This window comes from Bos javanicus, chromosome 14 (genome assembly GCF_032452875.1).
Source record: "Bos javanicus breed banteng chromosome 14, ARS-OSU_banteng_1.0, whole genome shotgun sequence".
Taxonomy (NCBI): domain Eukaryota; kingdom Metazoa; phylum Chordata; class Mammalia; order Artiodactyla; family Bovidae; genus Bos; species Bos javanicus.
Window position 1 is genome coordinate 82,221,975 of NC_083881.1, and position 7,775 is coordinate 82,229,749.

At 46.3% G+C, this 7,775-nt stretch overlaps 1 non-coding gene across 1 annotated transcript; it reads right to left on the bottom strand.

Moving 5' to 3' along the window:
- Positions 1–6,695: 6,695 nt before the first annotated feature.
- Positions 6,696–6,802, bottom strand: LOC133260860 (U6 spliceosomal RNA). Its single transcript, XR_009740999.1, has one exon. It is a non-coding gene; the product is annotated as a U6 spliceosomal RNA (small nuclear RNA).
- Between the last annotated feature and the right edge of the window lie 973 nt (positions 6,803–7,775).

Consider the following 7,775-nt stretch of genomic DNA (forward strand, 5'->3'; position numbering starts at 1 on the left):
CTCAAAGAGTCGGACGTGACTAGCAACTGACACACTAGGCCTGCACACACACACGGGCACAAAGAGCTTGAAAACATACTCAAGGCCACACTGTAACACTAGCATAGATTTGTGCTCCTGTATCCCTATTTCTCCCCGTTTTTCTCAGACAGCAGGGAGTGTGTGTGTCTTGCTCACAACTCTCTTCTCTGTCCCTGGCACACTGCAGGAAGTAATTTCACGTACACTGCGTGGGTGAACTTTCAGGCATTGAGTCATGTCTCAAAGTCTGGGTCTTGACAAGACAGAAGTCAGAGTTCTGGGGCACTGTTTTTACTTGAGTAGGCCCACCCAGTTGAGCTGGGAGAGTCCTGAGCTAGACTAGCTCGGAAGGCTGGTGAGACCCAGGGGGAGATCAGATCCGCACGGTCAGCCCTGGCTGCCGAGTCACTGCCTGGCAGTGGTGAGGCTCGTCCAGTGCCTTTGGTTTCAGAAGTGCAGCAGTGGCACAGTGCAGCCTTTGTCAACAAGACGACGTGGGGACGGCGTGTTCTGACCACCCAGGAGAACTAACAGCGCCTTTGTTTAACCCCTTTTAAAAGCTCTGTAAAATGCGGTGGCTGCTGTGCCCTGGTCAGGACTGTGCGGTGAACACGATTTGTGTCTTGAAGCTGAAAAGCTGCTAGGCCTCCAATCTTACAGTGGGGTCCATACTTTATGCTAAACATGGTTACTTTGGAGGGGAGCGTGTGGACGAGATTGGGCTAAACATACTCTGAGATGAGGTGCTTCCTTGAGATGCTCATTTTAAAATCACACAGTGATAGGGACTCATGTTACTTTAGAACTGACACCGCCCCTAAAAAAAAGAGTGGTGGAAAAAGGGAAAATTAGTGAAGGATTCTGGTCAAAGTCTGAAGGCTTCATGTAAATATCAGCTTAATCTCTCCCATAAGAAGACTGGAAAATGATGTTTACTTATCAGAGCTGTGCTTGCTCTGTGTGGTTTAGAACATGGAGCTTCCCCCCTTGCCTCCCCCCGGCGCTGGTCTGCAGAGTAAGAAAGAAGACAAAGGCAGGGAGCAGTCCTGGGTGAGGGAAGAGTTGAGAAGGGATTGTTTTATATCCTTTAAAGGGCGTCTTGAGTGGATTTACCCGGAGAGCAAAGTGCACTGTGATAGAAGGGGACATGATGTGATTCCAGCAGGCACACTGAGAAGGTCCTTCTGCCAAAAATAGACCCACCTGCTTGTGAATGTCTGGCATTCCTTTGACTGGGGACAATGCCAGAAAGGCCAGCTGTTAGCTTAGATACTCCTCCCACAGGCTGGCTGAGACCTGACATTCCAGCCTTGAACTTAAGGCTAAATTTTCCTCCACAATCTACCGCAAAGCACGTGTTTTCTCCTCTCCACCCTCCTCAACTCTAAAATAAAGGTGTTAATAGCTATTTACACCACAGTTTGAATTATATATATTTGAGCAAAGAGCAGAAATTATGAAGCAGGAGAATCCTTGGTCTGCTCTTCTGCACTTAACTCTTGTGACTTTGGTCAAATCCTTAACTGCTTAAGCAATCGTTTGCTCTTCTATAAAATAAGACTAAGCCAAAGCACGGGGCTTCTCAGGTGGCACAGTGGTAAAGAATCCACCTGCCAGTGCAGGAGACACCAGAGACACAGATTTGATCCCTGGGTTGGGAAGATCCCCTGGAGGAGGATTCTTGCCTAGGAAATCCCATGGACAGAGGAACCTGGTGGGATTTAGTTCATGGGGTCGCAAAGAGTTGGACACAAACTGACAGATTGAGCATACTCACAGAAGGCAAAGCAACTGGATTCTTGGAAGGGCAAAATAAGATAAACGGAGAGAACTAACTAGCAAAAGGCTAGACATGACCTGGATGTCTATCAAAGGGAGGCAAATGAAGCTTGGAGTAGCCATGCAATGCCATATTTTGCATCTGTGAAAGGGAACCAGGAAGCCCTCTACACCCCAGCGTATAGTGGGCTGGGGCATATTTTGAAGTAACAAAAACAAAATGCATCATGGAATTTGCACAATGTTGTAGTTTAGATAAGAAAGGAGAAGACATAGTAAATACACACTTATGTATAATTTCTGTAGCTGGATAAACCAAAAATTAATTAAAAAGTGGGATGGAGGGAACAAGGAAGTAGAGGATATGAAAGGGATATAGATTTCTTTATGGAACAATTTGTTCTTTGACTTTGGAATCATGTAAATATTTCACCTAAGTAAAAGCAAAGAGAAAAGCACACCAAAACACAAGTCGGAAAACTTTAAAATAAACTGAAAAAAATGAACCTAACTTTATATCAATTCTCTGGCATATAAATCTCAAGAACTATAGCAAAGGACTTTGAAACACATGTTTAGACTGTACATCCCCAGGGAGATATATTCTAAGGACAGAAAGAAGTATAAGATCTCTTACACAAATAGACGTTTTTACAAAACATACAGACTCACAGACACAGAGAACAGGCTTGTGGTTGCCAAGGAGGTGGGGGTTCATACAAATGTGTTAAGTCAACAGGCATGCACCTTAAATTTACACAACGTTATATGTCAATGAAATCTCAACAAAGCTGGATAAAAAAAATTCTCTCTGTTCTGGTGACTCCATTCCAGTCATCAATATCTGACAAAACCATTAATTGAAGACCTTTGAGGAATTTTACGATGGAAGTAGGCATGTGATGGAGAAGGCAATGGCACCCCACTCCAGTACTTTTGCCTAGAAAATCCCATGGAGGGAGGACCCTGGTAGGCTGCAGAGCATGGGGTGGCTAGAGTCGGACACGACTGAGCGACTTCACTTTCACTTTTCACTTTCATGCATTGGAGAAGGACATGGCAACCCACTCCAGTGTTCTTACCTGGAGATTCCCAGGGACGGGGGAGCCTGGTGAGCTGCCGTCTATGGGGTCGCACAGAGTCGGACACGACTGAAGCGACGCAGCAGCAGCAGGCATGTGATGCTCAAAACAAAACAAATAGCAGATTCCACATATATGCGTTAATATATGATATTTTTCTCCTGATTCAGCTTGGTGCTCCGTGGTGACTTAGATGGGTGAGATGCGGAGTGGGTGAGAGGGAGGGCCGAAAGAGGCTATGTGTACCTACAGCTGACTCACGTTGCTGTACGGCAGAAACTAACACAACATTGTCAAACAACTACGCACCCCCCAAACAAACAGCAGGCAGTTTTTTGCAAGTGACAAGGCTGTAGCACAGAAAAGGCTGCCTCCCTGGTAAACGCATATGTAAGCTGCTCACGACCGCGGATGGAGGCAGAGTGCAGCGGCGGACTTGGGGGTTTGGCGGAGGGTAGGATCCACGTCTTCTCAGCTCCCACTCTTTTGATTCTCCCTGCCACTGAACTGCACGGGCCTGCACTGGCGGAGAGGGACAGGTGCCTGGGCTGAGCGCAGAGCCCTCAGCGGGTGGCGCTGTCTCTCCTGCTCGGCCACACCCTGCTCTGGTGGGGGAGAGAGTCTTGGTCTCGGACCTGGCATTTCTCCACCTCCCCCCTTAGTAGCTGTGGGGCCCTGGGTTTGTGAGCCTTGGTTTCCTCTACTGTGGAAGGAGGGTGATAAGATGGTGTCCTTGGCAGAATCAGGTGAGGTGATAATTCAAGCACCCAGCACAGCCAATGCCCGGAGAGCTCAACCCAAGGCCACAGACACCGTGGGTCTCTGCAGCCAGGGATGTGTCCTTGCTTCTGCAGAGGCTCAGTCTGCATGCTCCTTTCTCCCTCAGGATTGTGATTAGAGCTGAACACTAAGACTCGGCTCAGTGAAGTTGCAGTTACCAATTTTGCTCTTTTAGATAAATCAGTTTTTCTTTTCTTACACTGGCTGTTTTAGTTCTTTAAAGGGACCTGAGTTTTATTAGTTTCAGTGTTATACTTTTGAAAATGTCTCTCTTCTCTTGGCCATAGCCCTTGGCGCCACACAAAGGGAGCGCATGTAAGTCCTGCTCAGTGTCGCTCAGGTGAAACTTTGTACCCTTGACTTGCCTAAAATACTTGCCTCATCTTAAATCAGAGGCACGATGACCTGCAAGACCATAGTTGCTGCAATATGTTTTTATACCTCTGATATCACTTAAATTATGGGCTTCCCAGGGGGTGCAGTGGTAAAGAATCTGCTGCCGATACAGGAGAGACAGGAGACGTGGGTTCCATCCCTGGGTGGAGAAGATCCCTTGGAGGAGGTAATGGCAACCCACTCCAGTACTCTTGCCTGGAGAATCCCATGCACTAAAGAGCTGGGCAGGCTACAGTCCAGGGGTTCGAAAAGAGCTGGACACGACTGAGTGACTGAGTAAACTCAGAACATCACTTTAATAGGTTTGTGATACAGCAAGGAGGAGCACAGACAGTGTCCTGTTCTTCAGGGGATATTGTTCTATTGTTCTTCATTCCCACTTGCTGAACACCCAGAGGCAGTTTCTCCAAGTGGCCATCAGATAGGGAACCATTGAGGGAAATGAACCTTTAAGCTATTGAAACGCTCTTTCACAGTACTTACTCATCTTCCACTGTGTAAACCGCCTTCCTTTCCCAAGGGCAGCCCTGCTGCTGCTGCTGCTGCTAAGTCGCTTCAGTCGTGTCCGATTCTGTGCGACCCCATAGACGGCAGCCCACCAGGCTCCCCCCGTCCCTGGGATTCTCCAGGCAAGAACACTGGAGTGGGTTGCCATGTCCTTCTCCAATGCAGGAAAGTGAAGTCTCTTAGTCGTGTCCAACTCTTAGCGACCCCATGGACTACAGCCTACCAGGCTCCTCCGCCCATGGGATTTTCCAGGCAAGAGTACTGGAGTGGGGTGCCATTGCCTTCTCAACTTGCTGCTGCTGCTGCTAAGTCACTTCAGTCGTGTCCGACTCTGTGCGACCCCATAGACGGCAGTCCACCAGGTTCCCCTGTCCCTGGGATTCTCCAGGCAAGAACACTGGAGTAGGTTGCCATTTCCTTCTCCAATGCATGAAAGTGAAAAAATAAAGTGAAGTCGCTCAGTCGTGTCCGACTCCTAGCGACCCCATGGACTGCAGCCCTCCAGGCCCCTCCGTCCATGGGATTTTGCAGCCCTGCTCTGCCTTAAAAACAAACAAAACGCAGCCTGGATTACACGGTTGTTTTTACACTGCTGCCATCTAATGGCGATATGTGGTAATGCATGATGAAATGAGGATCTGGGTTTTGTTTTGTTCTGTTTCTGTTCCCTGGAATACAGGTAGACCTAAACTTAGGTCTGGGAGCCAGCTCTTGTAGGGGTTGGTAGCCTAGTTGGAATTATTTAATGTTTTTTTTTACCCTATCGGAGAATCGGTTCGTCTTGTATGCATCGATGCTGGAATCTGTTTGTGCTGTTTCTGTTAGAATTTGTCTGCGTATTTTGTGTTTTGTTGTTATAAAACTTACAGAAATAGGAAATATTTCCTCTATCCTGAAAGAAGGATCTATTGGGGTGCACATTAGATAAGGTAAGATCAGAAGAGCAATGGCACCTGAATGGCTCACAAACAATCTGGCCATCAGAAGTGCTTTACAAGGGAGAGGAACACTCTGATAATGAACATCCCAGGGCGGGGGAGGAGGGGCTCACTTAGACTGGAGGTGTCTGATTCTGATTTCTCCTACTGGAGCACTGAAGAAGGATGGCAACTCACTCCAATATTCTTGTCTGGAGAATTTCATGGACAGAGGAGCCTGGCAGGCTACGGTCCATGAGGTCGCAGGGTCAAACAGAACTAAACGACTAACACTTTACTTCATATATATATGTGTGCATGTGTGTGCGTGTGTGTGTGCGCGTGTGTGTGTGTGTGTGTGCTTCTGTGCTTAGTGGCTCAGTTGTGACCGTCTCTTTGTAACCCCATGGACTGTAACCTGCTAGGCACCTCTGTCCATGGGGATTCTCCAGGCAAGAATACTGGAGTGGATTTGACATGCCCTCCTCCAGGGGAATCTTCCCAACCCAGGGATCAAACCCAGGTCTCCTGCACTGCAGGCGGATTCTTTACCAGCTGAGCCACACAATGACAGACTTTATTTTCTTGGGCTCCAGAATCACTGCAGATGGTGACTGCAGCCATTAAATTAAAAGACGCTTGCTCCTTGGAAGAAAAGCTATGACCAACCTAGACAGCATATTAAAAAGCAGAGACATTACTTTGCCAACAAAGGTCCTTCTAGTCAAAGCTATGGTTTTCTGTAGTAGTCATGTATGGATGTGAGAGTTGGACTATAAAGAAAGCTGAGCATTGAAGAATTGATGTTTTTGAAGTGTGGTGTTGGAGAAGACTCTTGAGAATCCCTTGGACTGCAAAGAGTTCAAACCAGCCAACCCTGAAGGAAATTAGTCCTGAATATTCATTGGAAGGACTGATACTGAAGCTGAAATTCCAATACTTTGGCTACCTGTTGCCAAGAACTGACTCATTGGAAAAGACCCTGATGCTGGGAAAGGATTGAAGGTGGGAAGAGAAGGGGACGACAGGAGAAGAGATGGTTGGATGGCATCCCCGACTCAATGGACATGAGTTTGAGTAAGTTCCAGGAGTTGGTGATGGACAGGGAAGCCTGGCGTGCTGCAGTCCATGGGGTTGCAGAGAGTCAGATACAACTGAGCAACTGAAGTGGACTGAGCCGCCAAATATATATATATGTTCTTTTGCAGATTGTACAAATGTGGAACATCTCACATATGTGCCTGTCATCCTTGCTCAGAGGCTTTGCTAATCTTCTGTATATTGTTCCAGTTTTAGTATACATGCTCCTGACTCCAGCTTCCAACATATACTCTTTAAAGTAAACCTATCCCTTCTAAAGGAAACTCAAGTAATGTTTTCTGTGCATGTAATGTTGATGTTGGGCTAGAGCAGATCTTTTTTTCAGTTGATATTCTATATTCATTGTGGGGATTTTGCCCACTTTCTTTTTATTTTTTAAAATATTTATTTTTATTTATTTGACTATACCAGATCTTAGCTGCTACATGCAAACTCTAGGCCTGGCATGTGGGCTCTAATTCCCTGGCCAGGGATAAAACTTGGGCCCCCTGCACTGAGAGCTTGGAGTCTTAACTACTGAACCACCAGGGAAATCCCTCTTGTCCACTTTTCGTGTGATACAACATGATCACTTGGTTCCTTTTGAGTCCAGAGAGGGAAAGAATAATACCTTAGTTTAGCCTAATATAAAATGCTTTCGAATTTGCCAGCATCAGTTGGATCATCGAAAAAGAGAGTGGCAGATAAACATCTACTTTTGCTTTATTGATTACCCCAAAGCATTTGACTGCGTGGATCACACAAACTGTGGACAATTCTTCGAGAGATGGGAATACCAGACCACCTGACCTACCTCCTGAGAAATCTGTATGCAGGTCAAGAAGCAGCAGTTAGAATCGGACATGAAACAATGGACTGGTTCCAAATTGGGAATGGAGTACATCAAGGCTATATAATGTCACTCTGCTTATTTAACTTATATATAGATACATCATGCAAAATGCTGGGCTGGATGAAGCACAAGCTGGAATCAAAATTGCCGGGAGAAATATCAATAACCTCAGATATGCAGATGACACCACTCTCATGGCAGAAAGCAAAGAAGAACTAAACAGCCTCTTGATGAAAGTAAAAGAGGAGAGTGAAAAAGCTGGCTTAAAACTCAGTATTAAAAAACCTAAGATCATGGCATCCAGTCCCATTACTTCATGGCAATTAGATGGGGAAACAATGGAAACAGTGACAGACTTTA